A 20,896-nucleotide genomic window follows, 5' to 3' on the forward strand; every position below is an offset into this window, starting at 1 on the left:
GTAGCTTGTCTAATATAGCGGAGAAATTCATACAAGTTCACTGGCGGGACTAGTCTATTGTCTAGTAGATGCATATTATCCTGATGTTGTAACGAATGATGATGTGATTTCTGTTTTAGAATACCAGAGTGTAGCTTTAATCTGAAGTTGTATTGCTTTTTAAAATGTTATTTTACCAGACCAGTGTAATTTGATGTATATAGGATACATTATTTATTTTTAAAGAAGTAATGATAATGTTAATAAATTAAGTGTTATTGTTGTTCAGACACTATTATACCATGTAAAACTAAATATCATCTTTAACTAGGTACGTTTTTCAAGTTACTCATATAATCAATAAAGAAAATAGATTATTTTGAAAAATAGTCTAGAAATTGATAATCACTAGTAATTTTTTATCACAAAAGTTCAGATATATTTGTTTACGCGTTCACATTATCAGTGTGTTGAGACATTAAAAGTCTTTATAATTAAAGAAGGATTGAGATAGTTTTAGTAAATGTATTGAAATAATTTCAAGGAAATCATTAAAGATATGTATATTTTAATGTATCTATCCGTTACTTTTACATTATATTGTATAAGTATATATTGGTAACATATGCTTGTTATCTGTTTCAGTATAGGTTTTAAAATTCATAGCCAATTTAGTTATATATTTTATTTATTGCATGGATTGTTTGAGTGATTTGCTTTGCGGAAACATTTCTGGGAATTTTATAATTAAGTTTCCAATTAAAAGGTTGAGAAACTCAAAGGAAAATTGGAATGTGAATATTTGAGATCAATATTAAAAATTATCCAGAGAAAATTATACAATTAGCATTTTGAGTATTTTAAGATTTATTGAATAGAACAATATATCAATTCCCACTCGGTATTAATAAGTATATTGTTATAGTTAATATTATAATTATTGTTATTAATAATTAACAATGAACAAGTTCAAAACTTGATTAATATATATTTCCTTAAAATTGTCCTGATGACAGTGTATACTGATAGGAAATATGGAATACAAGTATTAAACATAAACTATATCTATAGCAAATGGTTGATAATTAATCATTTATACATTTTACGTTCAACTCGTTATTCTACAAATATTTTAAATATAGTTGTAACTCTGCGTGTTTAATGATCATCGAAAGCTATTATATTAATTCATTTAACATCGGTTCTCTAAAACTTTGTTTGGTTCAAAGCAATAACCGGTTTGCTTTTGTACAAATTGCGAACTCTTTCGTTTAAACGTGAAATCTTTAATAAAATGTCCTTTAGATATAACATATGAATGAAATATCAAGTCAATTAATAATACACAAGGGAGATCAGCGTCCAAAGAATACAGCCCCATAATATCATGAAGCAACGACATCAGAAGGAACATCAAACATGGATTGGAAATAAGCGAGTGCAGTTCACTTGTTGCTTTTATAACAACGTGTAACTAACAATTAATCTGTTAATAGTACCTCGAAAAAATGATATTATATAAATAACACATGGGTTCGTGGGTAACAGTAAAAATATCATCCCGAGGAAAATACTGTTACCCGAGGCGTAGCCTTGTGTTACACACAAACCCATGTGTTATTTATTTTATTACCCCGAACAAAAATACTGTGATGATCTGAAATGGTTAACTAGATCTAACTGTAACAAAAATTAACCAAGATTAACAATAACTAAACTGTCCATACCTTTTAAGTTTTAAGTGTACTTTAGGCCTACTTGAGAAGTTTTCTTTTTCTTTTATTCTTTAAGCAAGTGATGATATCTACAAATCATAAACATACAATAAGCTAAGTTTTATTTAGAAAACAAAACACTAACCAATTTACACGGTTATGATCTGTGAAATCTGATCCTTCTGTTTCCAGAATATTCTTAGCGTGGTTTTTGACAAAATAACGATGATATCATATGTCTGTCCACCATATCTGATTAAAATTGTTAAATAATCCTTTGTTGCATGTTTAAATCGTCTGCATGTTCCAGTTTGACACATAATTATTTACATTGCAATTACTTCCGTTGAAAACGGATGTTCACTTTTTGACTATTCAACAAAAAGATATTTTAAACGCGAAAAGCACACCAGGGTGCGAACAACTAAATTTTATGAGTGTCATAGTTACTCCAGAGAAGAAATTGATGTCCTATCGGGGTCTAACGTCGAAAATAAGAATGAATCGAGAAAAAATGGCGGCCATTTTATTTCATTTTATTTAGAAAATAGACCACGTGACTAGATTTTATACTGTTAAAAAATACTGTTACCTATGTAACAGTACAAAAATCTTAGTCACGTGGAACACTTGCATTAATTGTAAAAATAACTCCCAGAGGCCTATGGGAAATTATCATTACGAAAAAAGTGAGGGGGTAATAAATTAGTTTGTTTATTGTGATATTGCAGTGTACATAGGTTTCTTTGCTGAATCGAACATGCATTATGTGTAATTTTTTGTGCGTCTCACTTTAAGATATGAATCATAGCAACATGGTATATTTTTAGCAACATGGTATATTTCAGTTGTACCTAATCTTTTAAGTTTTGTATTTCTTTTTCTGTTTCAGAATTTCTGTTTAAAAAGAATTTATTATGAAGGAAAATGATGATTTCCCTTGATTGATAGATATATGCAATGCTTATAAATCTAAGTCGCCATACATAAACCAGCAAAGAAATTATTTAACTTGTGAGCAAAACGAAAGAAGTAAATAACGCTTTAGCATTCTCAAATTAAGTAATTTACTCAGAATGATATAAATCAAAAAATGTTTTCAAGCGATATCAGTTATTACGTTAATAAATAAGCATATGAATTTTCTTGAACTTTCTGTTTCATATTTAGTGTTATTTCTTTGTTAGAAATTAAAATCATTGTTTATGGAAAAATGAATTGCATTAGAATTGACAATGTTTCTTTCAGAAAAAATGTTTATGTACTTATAACTTCATTTATTGCTTGCATCATAACTGTGCTTTTAAAAAAAATATATTTAAACAAATATTTTAGAAGGTGGTTTGTCATTATTCATAGTGTTTTTGAATGTGAAGAAATTCAGAAATTTAAGGCATATTCAAAAATGATTTACAATTACATCATTAGCATCCTTAAGGATGTTAAGTCATGTTAGAACTTTTTCTTTTTATTGTTTTATATATTGATAATGAAAGCAAATATAAAAAGTCAAGTACTGAAAGTGCAGCATTTATAATCTGGAGTGCATTTTCCAATAATTTAAACATCAGCTTGCATTTTCATTAAAGGCCCATTATGCACCGAAATGCTCTTATTTATGTTTCTCAAAAGTTTTTTGTTTTTGGTGTACATTTATAGTTTCCATAAGTTACTCATTGACCATCTGTCTTTTTTGTTTTTTGGCAATAAGTACGTATACGGTGCAATCTTATTAAAATCAGCTCCTAAATAACGCTACGCATTAGGATCTAACATTCATCCATAGGCAGTCACCTTCGCGAGCTTTCATTACTTTGAAAGCGATGCGGTTTCTAATTTTAACCCTGGGAAATTTCGAGAACAAACATGGCGTTGTCCATATAGCCGACAAGTAAACTGGCAAACAATCATGCACATTACAATTAACTATTATTTCAAGTTAATTTGTTAACAATAACTTCAAACATTATTTGTTCTACAAAAATCAACAATTTGTTCCACGGATAACGGTATTTTGATACTTCTTCTCATGCCTATGTAAAAACCGGTTTGATTGCATGGCTAAAAATAGCTTTTTCGGGAAATCCGAATTTTAAAGAAGACGAAATATATACCGTCTTCATCAGATCTACATAAAAGAAATAAGTAGATCTGAACTTTAGTCAGATTGGTATACGGTGATTTAGTGTTTTGTATGAAGTCTTCCGAGGGATCACTTTGTTTCCAGATTTTTATACTTCACAACAGCAGGTGTCAATGGAGTGTGGCAGCTGTAAAAAAATTGCCCCGTACTTCACTTCAGTGTTGTTATATTTTTCTGGTCCTTTGGGATCATTGATGCCAGCACTATTAAGTGTAGAGAATTGAGAACCGCTCAAGCTGGTGCTAGGGGGCGTGAGGGATGTTGCACTTATTCATTATCCCTCATGTACATACTCAATCAAACCGAGTCTGCAATTTTCATATAATTTTGTTGTGATTAATGCTTCCGAGGGATCACTTTGTTTCCAGATTTTCATACTTCATATTAAAACTGGTATATATTAAGACAATGCATATAAAATGATTAAACATCACTTTTGTACAGTACTTTCATGATTCTTCTTCCGTTATCTGCAATATCCTATTTTATGTTATAATTTTAGATTAATACTATAGAGTATTGGTGTCTATTTATTTTCTCGTTTCTTTAATATGTTCAGAATAATTATACCACAGAATAATTTTACCATTTCATCAAAGATCATTTGAGAAGGCAATAAATTAGTAAATAAATGTCAGATATTCTCCTTTCAATTGTAATTTAATGGTATTAATCAATCAACTGTACTGTTTGCTTAACAAAACAATCTCTCCATAAACTATTTTAAGTACATTTTACACAACTGGTTTTCTCCAGAATTGCAATAATAGTTTTATTTCTTGCTCTGTTTATTAGAAGAAAGTACATGTATTCTTAGACTTGTAAAAAGAAACTATAATACAATAATGTCCCAATGGAAATCATTTCGACTTCTTTTACCAGCATCTTTTTTCTGTTATTCGAAATCCTAAATTCTAATTTCTATTCTAAAGATCACACAAACATTAACATATGCTAATTTCTTTAATTGATAATGGATTAATCAGTTTTCAGTCAATAATTCAATAATGTTCCACTTTAATGGATAGATTAGATTTTAATCTTGTTCCGTATATATTTCTATAGTTTATCAATATAATATTGTATTAATGTTGTTCAACATTTGATTTAAAGATGCGGGCTCACTTTGAAAATGTTTTTGATATGATTTTCATTTTAATTATTTGGTGCTCAATTATAATATGTTTTGTATAAAATGTATTACATCTGTATCTTTGACCATGACACCTTATTCGGATAATAATGCTTGTGACTCGTTTTTATATAATTCAGCTTTTATCTGTCTTAATGTTCGTGTGCCATTTTATTAGTAAAATATGAGAACCAAGATCAACAAGGAAAGGCAGCATCAAATAAAAGCAGTCCCTAATAATATAGAGAAAAAACAGAATCCCTAAAACAATTCTTTTCCAATTGTCAAAGTGAACCAGACTAATTAAAGATTATCTTTAACAAAACAGGAAAAAACGTCTCTAGGACGACCTTTGTGTCCAGAATATTCACATCATTGATATCATTACAGAGAAATAAAAAAGTTTTTATTTTTATTTTGCCCAATGAACACGTTCATTTTTTCGTTAAGAAGTGGTCAATAAACATTCCATAGTGTATGTAAATTATGTTTGAGACGTTATGTATGTCTTCTAGAAACATATTGTATAACTATTATCAATTCAACAAACATATATTAAATAGGGTTTGTTCATATGTATACTTGCCCTTATGTAAATTTATATTTAGAGAATGAACACTGCTTCAATCGGTGATTTAGTGAATAAATATGGTGCACTTTGCACAGTTTCTAATGAACGTATCCTGAAATATCCAATTGCAAGTTATTTATTTCTTTATATATATTCGCGAAGAACATTTCTAAATTTAAATGTACACAGGAAAAAAGACCTACATTTATTGATTTATTGACACCATGGTATTGTTTTAAAGAAAAGTTAACTTTGTCGTTCATAGTGAATGTCGTCTTATCTACATCTAAAAATTATAATTACTGAGTCGATTTGCAACTATTGCTTTACAGTTCATGTCAAATGTTGAATTCTGCTTAAACCGGTGCTAGGGGGCATGGACGGTAGTTGCACTTGACAGTACCGTCAATGAACAGGCTCAATCAAACTGAGCCTGCAACATTTTCAATTTTGCCGTGTTGGGCTTTCTTTAGGGATTCTCTATTTCACTTCATATAAATGTTTCCCCATCGATAACAACTGCACTTCATTTAAATCACTGATTAATTATAGGTCTGGTGAGTAGCGCCACCAACATCATTTATATTGATATCAATTTTCATTTGTTTAACTTGTTTTGTCTTACTTTGAAACATTAATTTGTTTTCTTGATTGAATTGCAAGAAAATCAGGATAATTGATGAAATGACTGAATTTCCTGTTATGCTATATAATATCATTAGTTCTCCATGAAATCGGTTGAATAAAAAACAATTTGTCATAAAAGTATCAAAAATGGAAACAAAGTGGTACTTAGACTTCCATACAAATATAATTGTACTATTGTGTTGCACATTTATAACTAAAAAAGTATTTGACATAGAGTCATGAAACCTTACAAGAATGTTGCTCAGCATGTGTAGTTGTGCACCTGGGTATTTTCGTGTGGATATGTTTAGTATTTTTAGAGTTATTGCCCTTGAATTAGTAAAAATTTCCAATTTTCAACTTGTGTCGCACGTAACTCAAAAATATTTAGCCTAGAGTCATGAAACCTTACAGGAATGTTGATCAGCATGTGTAGTTGTTTGTGTGGATATATTTAGTATTTTTTAGAGTTATTGCCCTTGACTTAGTAAAAATTTACAATATTCAACTTGTGTTGCACGTAACTCAAAAAGTATTTGACCTGTAGGCCTGAAAGTTTACAAGAGTGTTGGTCAGCATGTGTACTTATGCACATTGGGGTTTTCTTTTGGATTTATTCAGTATTTGTAGTATTTGCCCTTTTACTTATTAAAAGATATTTAGTTTTCAACTTTGGCACATGTAACCAAAAAAAAATTTGACCTAGAGACATAAGATTGACAAATCGGTGGAGTGTGGCGGCACCCGTTTTCTATGGACACATTTCTAGTTTCTATTATGTTTTCCCTCATCTCTGAAAATATAATGAATCAAATGTCTGGTATTTTTTGCTGAAGGGATTGACACTGATCACTGAGAAAGGATTTATATTTATGTCAATTGCTTAAAAGTTGATAAACAAAGTATGTCAGGTTAGTCTATGCAAAATTTTATGATACTTTGATTTTATACAGAAACATATACCTTAAACCAGAGTATAATAAATGAAACCCTCACTAAGTTTGTTGGGATAAATAGTTAATTTATATTCTTAATTTTCCTGTTTAGGTGTACAGCATCGATGGCATGGCAATGTTGACATATTTATCACGAGTATGGATGAGGAAGAACTTCCTGTATTTACTAGAGATCCAGTGAAGACAATATTTCAGTGACCTCAGATGAAGAAAAGTCAGATGAAAAAGTTGTGCGTGATCCATGTACAAGGGTGGTTGCAGGAACAATTGTTTTTTCTTTTTTACAGCATAAGCAGAACTTTGGGAAAGTACAAGATTATTTGATTCCTGGTTTAGGAATCAATAGCGGAAAGTTAGTTGTTTTTATGTATGATTGTGAGAATGATGTACTTCTTGGATCTCGTGCATTGGACCTGTTTGAAGAAGATGATCTTTATGTCAAGCCCATAATGTTTCTCTGGTTAGTTTTGAATTACAAGTTGTTTGGCCTTGAATTGATTGATGACTTTAAGAATTATCCAGCAGATTTTCACAGACTACTTCGTATAAATACTCTTGAGCGATACAAAATTCTGGAAACAAAGTGATCCTCGGAAGCATTAATCACAACAAAATAACATAAGAATTGCAGACTCGGTGGATTGAGTCTGTACATGAGGGATAATGAATAAGTGCAACATCCCTCACGCCCCCTAGCACGGCTTGAGCGGTACTCAATTCTCAACACTTTATAGTGTTGGCATCAAATGATCCCGAAGGACCAGAAAATATAACAACACTGAAGTGAAGTACGGGGCAACTTTTTACGGCTGCCACACGGCACTTGACACCTGCTGTTGTGAAGTTCAAAATTCTGGAAACAAAGTGATCCCTCGGAAGCATTAATCACAACAAAATAACATAAGAATTGCAGACTCGGTTTGATTGAGTCTGTACATGAGGGATAATGAATAAGTGCAACATCCCTCACGCCCCCTAGCACCGGCTTGAGCGGTACTCAATTCTCAACACTTTATAGTGTTGGCATTTACATCTCCTAGCCTGATGGTGGATTTTGAATAAACTTCAAAGGAACACCTATCTACAAGGAGTGAGTCCCATAGATATTATTTTTTTGTTATAATTGATTCAGCTTTAATTTTTTAGCTTTTGTGTTTTAATTGTTTTCTAACTCAGATGATATATATATATATTAGTTTTGAAATAACAGATGGCTGGTTTATATAGTGTTACCCTGTTCTGTCCTTCCGTTATTCCGTCATCATCAGTTTCCCTTCATTATCTTGGTAATGGTTGCTCTCATTCTACTAAAATTTGATTTCTGGATATATCATAAGAAAATACAGGTCAAGTTCGAATTTGGTCATTGTCCAATGATTTTTGGCAGTTATGCCCCTTGATGAAATTTTCAGTTTCCGTTCATTATCTCCCCAACGGTATTACACATTCAACTCAAATTTGACATGGATACGTCAAAGGAATGTGCAGGTCAAGTTTGAATTTGGTCATGTTTCAATGATTTTTGACAGAGTTAGTAAAGATAAGTCAGTTTCTGTTAATTATCTCCCCAACAGTTGTACATATTCAACTCAAATTTGACATACTGATATGTCAAAGGAATGCACAGGTCAAGTATGAATTTGGTCATGATTTGATGATTTTTGGCAGATTTATGCCCCTTTCACTTTGGAAAAAAAAAGAAATTTTCAGTTCCGCTCATTACGGTTGAACACATTCATCACAAATTTATGATATGGATATGTCGTATGTGTAGGTCAAGTTTAAATTTGGTCATAGTTTAATGATTGTTGACAGAGTTATGCCCCTTAACTTTGAGATAAATAATAAATTTTCAGTTTTTGTTCATTTCCTCCCCAACAATTTTACACATTCAGCTCAAAGTTAATTTATGAGTATGTCATAGGAATGAGCAGGTGAAGATCAAATATGTAATCCCTCTTGAACTTTGGGAAAAATGGAAATTTTCAGTTTCCGTTCATTATCTCCCCATTGGTTGTACACATTCAACTCAAATTTGACATACAGAATAAGCAGGTAAAGTATGAATTTGGTAGTGGTTCAATGATTTGGACAAAGTTATCTCTCTTGAATGTTGGAAAAAATGTGTATTTTTCAGTTTCAGCACACATACTTTGGTGGAAAAGTATGTAGTCATTATATCAGCTACAAATATGCAATATGCAATTTACAAAAGGTTAACACTGAATAGTTTCAGTGCCTTGAACTTTGTATAAAAATGGTTTGTGTTAACATTGAATAGTTTTAAGGTCTTTGAACTTCAAATGAAAAAAAAAGTTTGTGCAAACAAATTTGGAACTAAATATTTTAACATTTGAAATTTTTGTTGCATGCGAGGGGCTTCCGTGGTGTGATGACACATTTCTAGTTCATTTTATAAAAATATGTTAGAGTTCATGTTGTTTATTAATGTTCACTTTAAAGCTGCCTCCAGCTGTTGGTGCCAATTTCTTTGTACTCGAGTTTCCCTTACTCTTCATTGAATTATAGCACAATTATTTAAGATACTAGAAAACAAATAACAGGAAAAACTAGTTTGAAAAAGTTGAAAATTGCTAAAGTAGCTTTTGTTGTAAAAATAAATTAATTTTGCTTTTTGTGCCCCCACCTGGGAAGGGGAGGGGATTTAGATTTACCCTTGGTCGTCCTTCCGTCTGTCCATTCTCATTTTGTGTTGCACGTAGCTCAAAAAGTATTTGACCTAGGGTCATGAAACTTTACAGGAATGTTGATCAGCATGTGTAATTGTGCACCTGGGTATTTTTCGTGTGGATTAATTTAGTATTTGTAGATATATCGCCCTTGACTAAGTAATAATTATTCTTTTCTGTCAAGAGTTACTGCCCTTGATTAGTAAAAATTTCAATTTTCAACTTCTATCGCACATAGCTCAAAATGTTTTTGACCAAGAATCCTAAAACTTTACAGGAATGTTGCTTAGCATGTGAAGTTGTGCACCTAGAGTTTCGCTTGTGGATTTTTTTTTTGTGTGTAAGTTGTTGCCCTTGACTTGCTCAAAATTTGCAATTTTCAACTTGGTGTGGCACGAAGCTCAAAAAGTATTTGACCTAGGATCATGAAACTTTACAGGAATGTTGATCAGCATTTGAAGTTGATAATTGTGGTTTGGCTTGTGAATTTATTCTGTATTGTCGAGTCACTGTCCTTGACCTAGTAAAAATTTGCAATTTTCAACTTGTGTCACACATAGCTCAAAAAGTATTTGACCTAGAGTCATGAAACTTTATAGGAATGTTAATCAGCATGTGAAGTTGTGCACCTGGGGTTTCTCTTGTGAGTTTATTCTGTTATGGACTCATTTCTAGTGTAAAGTTCTATTTGAAGAATTCAAATACTTAAATGTCTGTAAATATATGTAAAATGCATGTGAATTATATTTTAATGTTGATTGCTCCATTTTCATGCCATGATTATAATTTTTTTTCAGCAAAGTAAAACACCCATGTGTACTTAATTATACATGCCTAATTCAGTTTTGACTTACATGCCAACAAACTGAATTGTTTATAAGATATTCTGTTTTCAATGTACTCAGTCAAAGGTATTCTAAGCATTGTTTTATATATAGTAAATGTGAAGTCTATGTGAAGCAACATGCCAATTAAGTGTAACTTTTAATGACTGAAATTTTGTACAAAATGAATGGAAAGATCAAACAAAAAGTACACAGTAGCATAAATGTTTACTCTCTTTTATCTTAACAAGAGTAAAAACATTTAAAAAAAACAAATGCGAAATGAAACCATATCACTTACTAATGGCAAATGAAGTAAATCAGTTTTACATATTTTTTTCTCTATGACATAAAATGTTTATGTTGCTTATTCATCTAGAAAATATTTCATTCTATAGTGGAAATAGTTTATATACTTCCAGTCAACTAGAAGTGATATGAGTTGCGTCATGACAAAACCAACATAATGGGTTTGCAACCATCATGGATCCAAACCAGACTGTGTGGAGGTGCAGGCTGGTCTGGATCCATGCTGGTCGCAAACCCACTATGTTGGTTTTGTCGTGATGCGGCTCATATATTAAAGAAACAAACTTCATATCATATTGTAAGTAACCTCTAAATTGTTTATGTTAATATCAGTAATGGCAAGGAAAATGTCATTTATACATTTAGTCATTATTATTCAAGGAGATATTTCATAAATATGTTGTTTAAAGGGATACACAGGAAAATAAAATGTGATGTAAGCTGACATTTCCTTTTAATGCTGCATGCCTCCAGATGAGCAAAAATATTTTGAAAAATGTACTAAGATTTTAGGAAAGGGATAAAGATTCAAAATTCTAGTAATAATTTACATGTTATTAGCGTTTAATGACCGATTTTCCAGTATTCATGACTATATTTTTACTGCGTTACTAAAGACCGATTTTTCAGTATTCATAACTATATTTTTACTGCGTTACTAACGCAGTTTGGTCTATTTTTGCATATTCTGACCTCTTTATAGCAATTTACATGGGTCCTAAGTGCCATTGATAACATGTAAATTGCATTCTTTTAGTAACTTAACATTATTATACTTTTAAATACATTTTCAAAATTTCATGAAACTTAGCATGAATCTGGAGGTGTGTTGCTTTAAAATTTGAAAAATATGGTAGCTTACTGCAAATGGTAATAGAAAATATGGCCTATATAAACATGTGTTCCTTGTTTTTTAAGCATTTTCAGTTTGCACTTGAAAATTTGATAGTTCTTTTTTACAATCATGTTTAAGTTTGTTGTTTCAGTTTATTTTTCATGTAAATGTGTAATGCTATTTTCACAGACATTCTGAAAGAATAAATATTGTTAAGGTCTATTTGTTTTCTTCTTTCATTTGAAATTGTTTCAATAGATATTTTCCCTTTGGTATCACTTTTAACCCAGTGCAGAAAAAAACTATGCCATTTTGAACATCCCTTCACATTGAATCCACTGTATTGGTGAAACCTCAGGGCTATATCCACTGATACAATTTCTTTCAAATCATAGGTGTAAAAGTCTTAGTAGTATATACAAAGTTTTCTTTTTGCAAACCTGTATTTACTAATACAGTTTCATCGTCCACTGTGTAACTACCAAATACTAACGATTTCCTATCAATTACTTATGAACCCTTAGGCCTATGAACTTCAAACTTGATATGATGATTGTTCATGACCAGTAGATAAGCCCTTTTGATTTTGGAGTCAAAGGTTAAGGTCACATTGAACTTGCAAGAAAAAAAACGGTTTCTGATCAGAACTAAAAAATTCTCTTAGGCCTAGGAACTTCAAACTTGGTATGATGATTGTTCATAGCCAGTAGATGACCTTATTGAGTTTGGGGTAAAGGTCATGGTCATATTCATCTTGTAGGTAAACATGATTTCTGATCAAAAACTAAAGAACACTTAGGCCTAGGAACTTCAAACATGCTATGATGATTTTTCATGACCAGTAGGTGACCTTATTGATATCAGGGTCAAAGGTCAAGGTAAAAACGGTTTCAGATCAATAATTAAAGAACACTCACTTCGGCCTAGAAACTTCAAACTCTGTATGATGAGTGTTTGTTCATGACCAGAAGATGACCTCTATCGATTTTAAGGTCAAGGTCACATTGACCATGTAGGTTAAAACGGTTTCCGAAGAATAACTATAGAATTCTAAGACGTAGGAACTTCAAGCTTGGTATGATGATTGTTCATGACCAGTTGATGACCCCTATTAATTTTGGGGTCAAAGGTCAAGGTCACATGGACCTTGTATTTCTAGAAAGAGTTTTTATATGATTCTTCTCCAGGCAAAAACTGGGTCACAGGAGCTTAAAATAGAAAAATCTTGTTAACACACTAGTGGCTGCAGTTTTGATCAAAATATTCTGGAAATTGTCGGGCAGGTTGTTTTGATTATCTCTAGGTCAAGTTCAAATATGGGTAGTCACAGGAGCTAAAAAGGGAAAAATCTTAACACTCTCGCAGGTGCAGTTTTTAGCCAAAAATCCTTGAAATTGATCAGGAAGATTGTTTGTTGATTTCTTGGTCAAGTTCAAATATGTTTCATCTCCGTTCAAAAACTAGGTCATTGATCAGGATAGTTGTTTTGATGATTTCTAGGCCAAGTTAAGAGTATGGATTATTTTCAGTCAAAAACTAGGTCACAGGAGCTAAAAATAGTGAAATCTTGTAAACACTCTAGTGGCTGCAGTTTTGATCAAAATATTCTGGAAATTGTCAGGAAGGTTGTTTGATGATTTCAAGGTCGAGTTTTAATAATGTTCAAAAACTGGGTCACAGGAGCTAAAAGTAGAAAAATCTTGTTAACACTCTAGTTGCTGCAGTTTTGATCTAAATATTCTGGAAATTGGTCAGGAAGATTGTTTTGAATATTTCGAGGTCAACATTGTATATGGGTCATCTCTGATCAAAAACTAGATCGCAAGAACTAAAAATAGAAAAATCTTGTAAACACTAGTGAATGCAGTTATGATCTAAATATTCTGGAAATTGGTCAGGAAGGTTGTTTGATTATTTCGAGGTCAACATTGTATATGGGTCCTCTCTGGTCAAAAACTAGGTCACATGAGCTAAAAATAGAAAAATCTTGTTAACAATCTCATGGCTGCTGTTTTTATCCAAATATGGAAATCGGACATGGTAGGTTGTTTTTATAATTTCTAGGTAAAATTTCAAATATGGGTTGTCTCCGGTCTAAAACTAGGTCACAGGAGCTAAAAATAGAAAAATCTTGTTAACAGTCTAGCGGCTGCAGTTTTGATCCAAATATCCTTGAAATTGATCAGGAAGGTTGTTTTGATGATTTCTGGGTGAAATTCGAATATGGATCATCTCCGTTCAAAAACTAGGTCACATGAGCTAAAACTAGAAAAATCTTGTTAACACTCTTGTGTCTGCAGTTTTGATCTAAATGTTTTGGAAATTGGTCAGGAAAATTGTTTTAATGATTTCTAGGTCAAGTTCGAATATGGGTCGTCTCTGGTCACAGGAGCTAAACATAGATAAAAACTATTAACACTCGAGTGGCCAAATATTCTGAAAATTTGTCACGAAGGTTGTTTTAATGATTTCTAGATCACTACGAGCTGTAAATTTTCCTTTGATTTTCATATACAGAAAGATGATACTTTTAAGTGTTGTGATATTGATGTACTAATCAACCAATAAATTGCCACCTTTATACATAGTAAGCTGGATAGGATGTCGGGAATATGCTTATTCAAACCTCTTTGTGTGTATTTACGTTTATTTATACTCGCCACCGGTCGCCCATATAGGCGAGTCTTCTTCTTCTTCTTCTTCCAATACTGTACATAACCCACTCTGGGGCATTGACGTACAAGGTGTATGTACAAAGTGTTGTGCGGCGAATAAGTGCAGATTTAAAAGAAGAACATGTTAAAAATAAAATCGACTCCGGCATATTAGGACCCCATGACTAGTCCTCCCTTGAAGGCCTCAAGGTTGACTGCTGTGGCTAGGTGCTCTGGAAGCTGGTTCCACAGGCGAATGGCCGATGGTACAAAGGAGTCCTCCAGAAGAGTATTATTCATTTTAGATTTTAGAGGATAGTGCAATTATAGATACAGAAAGATGTCCCAATCCCAGAAGTCAAGTGTTTAAGCACCCATACACGGGACCTCGATTCAAAGTCACATCTGAAAGAATTATTAGTAATTTTAGTTTGCAAAGCCGGGAATCGAGCCCACAATGTCGAGATTGCAAGTCTCGCCCTGTAACCGATTGAGCCATGCGGGCTTGCATAAATCCGTCTGTGACTTGCGCTTTTAAGCGTCAAAGTGTAATGGGCTTTCAAGGAGCACAATGCCAAAGGCAACCCCTCCACTACCCCACAAAAATACTTGTTATAACAGAGATATTAATTAAAAATGACTGCTGATAACAAGTGTGTTTGCTCGCATGAATGTTGGCTTTTGTTATTCAAGTTCAGTCACCATTTAGAAGAAACATTTATTATTAAAGGTATCGTTATCTTTTATAGTTGTTGTATTATGATGGAAGCACGATTTTCTCTCAGCAAAAGCCACAGTTTTATTGCACCTACACATGGAAGTTATCGTATATTTTCCAAAATAAATCCGTTTGGATTCCACCAAAGATGTAGACTAAAATTCGATAAAAGCAGTCTTATAGTAAGATAATAACATATTCTTTTTAAAGCTAGTGCCAAATTGCATCAAATTATTCCCTTTTGTTGAATAAAACGTCTGCTGCAATAGATCATTTTGAATCAAAACAAGGAGTAATAAAAAGTAGATGCACGAATCCATTATTGTGTAACATTTTCTATGGTAACAGACACATTGTCTTTGGTAAAAGGAAAAATATAATAATAATATAATAATAGTTAATTTCCTAACAAACATAAACATGAGTTAAAGACTGAAAAGGCCGCTAAGCATTAGTATACCAAATATCACGAGGCTGTGATGTTACAAAAAATTACTATTGACCATAAATGTCGAAAATTTAACTAAGTCAGTAAGTGCGACAGACCCCAAAGTATTGGGACCACGTGTCAATTATGTATGCCAAATATCGAAAGGTTCATTGACCATTAATGTAGAAAATTAAACTTAGTCGGAAAACAGAAAGTGGATGAGCGACAGACCTGAAATCGTATCACACGGTAAAGGACCACATATCAATGCTGAATGCAAAATATCAAGAGGCTGTGATTAAGTAGTTGTTGAAAAAACTTTGACGAAAATATTATCCCCGCCAGTCCGCCCGCCCAATATTCACCATACTATAACCTGTGTTTGTACCTGTGCAGCCCGGCTAATAATAGTGTCATTAAAAAAAGGCACATTCTGAAAGGGGAACACATTTGTAAACATATGTAAGATACTTTTGTTCTATTTGTATTTTAATTGCATTTATCAGTCAGTTTAAATAAATTTGCTCCATAAATAATGCCCTTAAAATAAAATCGGTTTTACAAAGTAGAATTTTATACTATATAGATAAGTTCTCATACAATTGTTAAAAGCAAACTCAATAATACAACAAATTTCCAAATGGCAATGTTTTTTATTTTTGTCTTTGAAGTATATGTTTATTTATTTTTTTACAGTAAAATGAAAAGTTAAAGGTGATACAAACATTATCATCATTCTCTAATTCGATTAAAGTATGTTCTTTACTTATTTAATTGATCAATCAGTCAATTAATTAATCATTTTAACATAAGTAAACTTAAAAAATAAAGCTGCATTGGATGATGCACTTCTATTTCACAACATATCAACCTTTAGTAATTCAAATAGAATATTGTGTCAGCATCCAACAACTTAATGGTCATTGAATTCAAATTTTGATGAAATATCCCTATTAATTTCTATATACTTTATTTCCTTATTCCTTATTCCATTTCTTGTCCAATCATATGATGCATTTACCTTTAGATATTATCTGAATCTGTAACATGATACTATATTAAAATCATTAGGATCGTATCTCACATTGAAGCAACTTTAATTGACAAAAAAGGAAGTTTCACTTGACAGTACCGTCCATTAACAGGCTCAATCAAACCGAGACTGCAACATTTTCAATTTTGCCGTTTTGGACTTTCTTTTGTTTTTTTTATTTTTCTCTATTTCAATAGAAATAATTGGAACGCTAATTGTCCTTCCAAAATGGTTTAAAATCAAAAGAATATGTCGGCTGGACTCATTGAATGTGACGGGGAAATTCCCGCACTGTATAGCGTTTCCATTACAAAGAGTATGCAATCAACACAATAAAGACCTATGTGTTTGAACGATATGTTCATATGTTTACACTGTAGCTAAGACATATATAATCGTAATTTATATCGCATATAAATTCGTTTATGTTTTATTAGTAACCATCACCAATTTCTTTAAGATATGTATTTCAAGCCTATACTGTAACGTTAATTAATCTGTTCCATATGTCTGGAATTTACAACTATTTATTTCTTTGATCTTATGACTGCACAATAACAGCAGGAGATGCGCAAACTGTACACTTTCACATGGGAAGGAAGATTAAGTTGTAATGAATCACGCAAAACCCTTTCATTCTTTGAAATGCGCGCTATTGACAACTTCTATACAGTACCATTTTCTTTGAACCGGAATAACATTTGTTGTTAAATACTGCAATACTTATATATAGTATATTCTTTTTTCTTCCCTTACCTCCCCTCCACCCACCGGAACTAGAAGTGAGATAAATAACTTCATTTAACTTGGATATTTTGTATTTTAATGGAATGTTTTTTTTGTAGTCTCTATGTATCACATTGGACTTTACCTGTATAAGTTTCCTTTTGTTTTTGTTTTACTTTATATTTTTGCATATTATTATCAGCCTACTAACTTGAAGTTAAAGGTTTGTAAAATATTTTTCAAGGATGTAGCCCTACATCAAGTGGTACTAGATACAAGATAAAAGGGCACAGGTTTCCAGACTGGTTTTTCCTGGGCGAGTCGACCACGATTTGAGAAATATTTTATGAACAGTACTTTATATTATATATACAATATATCTATATATATATATATATATATATATATATGTTGGGCGTGTTTGTTGTCCAACTTTATGTCATCTATTATAACGTTTGTTAGGTGGTTTTTGTTGTCCAACTTTGTGTCATCTATTATAACGTTTACTACAATTGTTTTCTATATGAAAGCGTATTTGAAGTTTCTGGTTAATCTTTTGATTATATCATAATCTATTCTTAGACAATAAAGACGCCTGGCTCTGCCAGACATTATCAATCAAATTTCTGCGTTTGTATTAACTCTACTGATTATGACACAAATTAACAAGGACGAACATGTACCGTGGTAATAGTAAAACATAAAATGCCTTTTATTTTCTTAATTCTTCTAAAAGTTTATAATTTAGATATAGTCCTGCAAGATAATAAAGTTCAACTATGGCACGAGATTCTCACATTGACGGTTCCATAGTAACCATCGTATAAACATATCTACAGGTGATTCTATATTAATATTAATTCTTTCACCATTTTCATTTTTAAATGTTTTCTTTTGCTTAAGCAGATGCAAGACGGCGTCGTAGGTAGCTTGCACGTGCCACTATTGACCATAAAAAGATTCAATCAAACCAAACCTGCAACATTTTAAATGTGTGCCTCATTGATGCACCAAAATGTCGCCTTTTTCATTCCATCAGAGGTCAGATCCTTGAAGATCGTACAGCACGACATTATTGTTGTGTTGGTATATTATACTTTTCTATTTTTTATCTTTGTGTTTGGTTACACTTTCATGTACAACTGCCGTTATGCAGAGCCTGCAACGTTTTACATTTTGGGCGTTCTTTATGTTCCTATCATCTACTATTTTGCCTACATTAAAGTAACATGAAACTTGTAAAACTTTCTTTATATCATAGTTTCTTGTCTAGAATCTATAAGTAAATAAAGTCTAGAAAATATACAAATGCACATAATAAAGCAGGCAAACAACCGTTGGCGTTTGAAATTGAATAATGCATAAGTTAGAGCTTTGGACATAAAAGGCAGAATGAAAACTAGCTTGTTAGTCTCATTAAATATCATTTATCTCAAGAGATATTTATTTTTATTTTATTTATTTCTTTAGATATTTATTCATTTAAATTATTTAACTTATTTATTTATTCATTCATTCATTCATTCATATATGTAACTTTTTTATATTGAAAAATATACCGACATCTTTTCCACATAGGATATGCACTAAAGTTAAAACTTTAAAATAAATATACGTTTGCATCATATGTCTAAATCATTCAAAAACATAAACAAATTCTAGCGAAATATTCATCGAGTCTATATCGTCATAATTATTATGTATCATAGCTCCTTCAAAGTAATGCATTACTAAAGTATCAGGCCGTGTTCTTTTTTGTATTGTACGGCTAATTCTTTACACATGTACATCTAGTTCATTTATGACACAGGACGGCAAAAATCCCTTTCATTATAAGAGGACATTCATTACAAAAAGAACACATGTTTTGCGGGGGTAATCTACATGATAAGCTGCAATAATAATGGTCATTACAGTTGTATCTTTTATTCAAGCCACTCTACATTTTCCACTAGCCCTGTTATTCACTTTGTCTGCAGCAAATGAGTGGAACATTTTACTTTGAAGAATTGATCACATTGTTTTTTCTTTAACATTTTCTTATTTAGCCTAACTGAAGACATTTTTATTAACCGGATCTTTATCTAAAATTTTAACAAAAGTAAAAATAGCGATCTTTGTTTTCTTCTGTAAAAATTCATACATAAATAACATTAACAATACTTTTTAAACACAAATATTTATTACATTGTTATATTGTTCATTGTTATATCTCATAATTCGTAATCAATGAAAACATGTTTGAAAGCTAACTTGCGTGTATTTTAAAATTGTTTTATATTATAAAAAAACATAAATATTAAAGAACTGCCACATGTGTAAAATATAAGGAAAAAATAATAAAGAAGGGCCGCAATTAACGAACCCTCCCCCCCCATCCCCCACCCCAACACAACTCGGCAACACGGGACCATCTGCAAGAAGTTAGTCTTCATTTACTTCATTTACTTGCCTTTGCCTTTCCTTGTTGATCTTGTTTGTCATATTTTAGCAAATTGAATATTGTGTAGCGAAATTGTCTCGCGTCTGTTATAATAATTAGTCAATTGGAAAGAAATATTATCAAACCTATCAAGTGATTCTTTGGTGATTCCCTCAGTCCATTCAAATAGTAAGAAGGCTTTAAGATGAAGCGATAGTCACTGCATCAGATAATTTCGGCTACAAAGCAGCCGAGTCTTATGTTTTGAATAAGACGCATGATTTTACTTTTGCAAAACAGTTACATTTTCTTCAAGCGGAAAGACAATGTTTTCTCATCTCCGTATACAAATAATGGACTGTAGAACTGTCTGTAGTTTACTGTAGAAGCAGGCTAAAATTCATTCAGGCATAAACACGTTGTTTCCACCTAAAGGGGAACTGTTTTGCATTTGGAAAGAACGCATTGTTGTATGAGCTGTTGCATTACACTGTAATATAATATCTTTTTCGTGTCGTAACTCTTCCCCTTTAATTTCAACAACTGCTGGACCTATACAAACATTCGTCTAGGTAGCATCTTTTCGGTTCTTCTTTTTAAGGGTATGCAATGTACAGCTGACCTTTGCAGCCATTTTACGCGTGCGTAAAACCTCGCTTGTTTCTTCTTGTTGTCATGTTATGTGACTAAAGTCTAGAAAACGAACCCCATATAGAACGCCCACAACTGCGAAAATGAAATGTTTTTGACGAAATTGTTAATGACAAGTAACCACACACGTCCTTTAACACATACTTGAGTCTTATTTAACAGTATACAAACAATTTATTGACTTATTTCAGTAATGGTAACTGTACGATCAAAGAGCTTGACAAATAAGTACTAGACTCGATAATGATAAACACTTCATTTCTATGTACAAGCATGTTTTCCACAAGTGGCCAGTTTTACAGGAAACACCGGAATGAGATTCTGTTATAAAGATATTTTGGTTTCCGGGAAAACATTGCATATAATATCACTATTTTTATTAAAAAAATGAATGGTAATTGTAACCGTTATTAAAATAAGTCAAAATTTGGTCGACCCATATATAGTTGCTTGATGTAAACCTACCAATTCGTGTCTTGCC

The sequence above is a fragment of the Ruditapes philippinarum genome, unplaced genomic scaffold, assembly GCF_026571515.1.
Source record: "Ruditapes philippinarum isolate M1 unplaced genomic scaffold, ASM2657151v2 ctg1659_1_1_1_1, whole genome shotgun sequence".
NCBI lineage: Eukaryota > Metazoa > Mollusca > Bivalvia > Venerida > Veneridae > Ruditapes > Ruditapes philippinarum.